The following is a 334-nucleotide window of genomic DNA, read 5'->3' as shown; positions in this document are numbered from 1 at the left end:
AAGCTGCGTGTTCTAGTTTTCGGGAACCAGAATGTCGTGAAAACTTGGGTAGCTACCGTCGGGAGGCTGTTATCCTCTATTTTTTCCTTTGGTTTGCTATCCATCTCAGCCTTGGTAGCTATGTCGATACTTGGCTTCTCGATTCCTTCCACGGGTATAATTCGTTTTACGAGAGGGTCGGATGTGGAAGCTAATGCGGCGAGCGCGTCTGCTGAGGAGTTCTCTCCTCGTGGGATCCTCGTTAGCTCGAACTTGTCAAACTGGTTTGTGAGGTTTAGGACGACCTTGAGGTATGCCCCCATTCTTTCGTCCCTTGTTTCGTATTCCCCGTGAA

This window comes from Brassica oleracea, chromosome C4 (assembly GCF_000695525.1).
Source record: "Brassica oleracea var. oleracea cultivar TO1000 chromosome C4, BOL, whole genome shotgun sequence".
Classification (NCBI taxonomy): Eukaryota; Viridiplantae; Streptophyta; class Magnoliopsida; order Brassicales; family Brassicaceae; genus Brassica; species Brassica oleracea.
The sequence above is the reverse complement of the archived record's forward strand: the minus strand, read 5'-3'. Positions refer to the sequence as shown.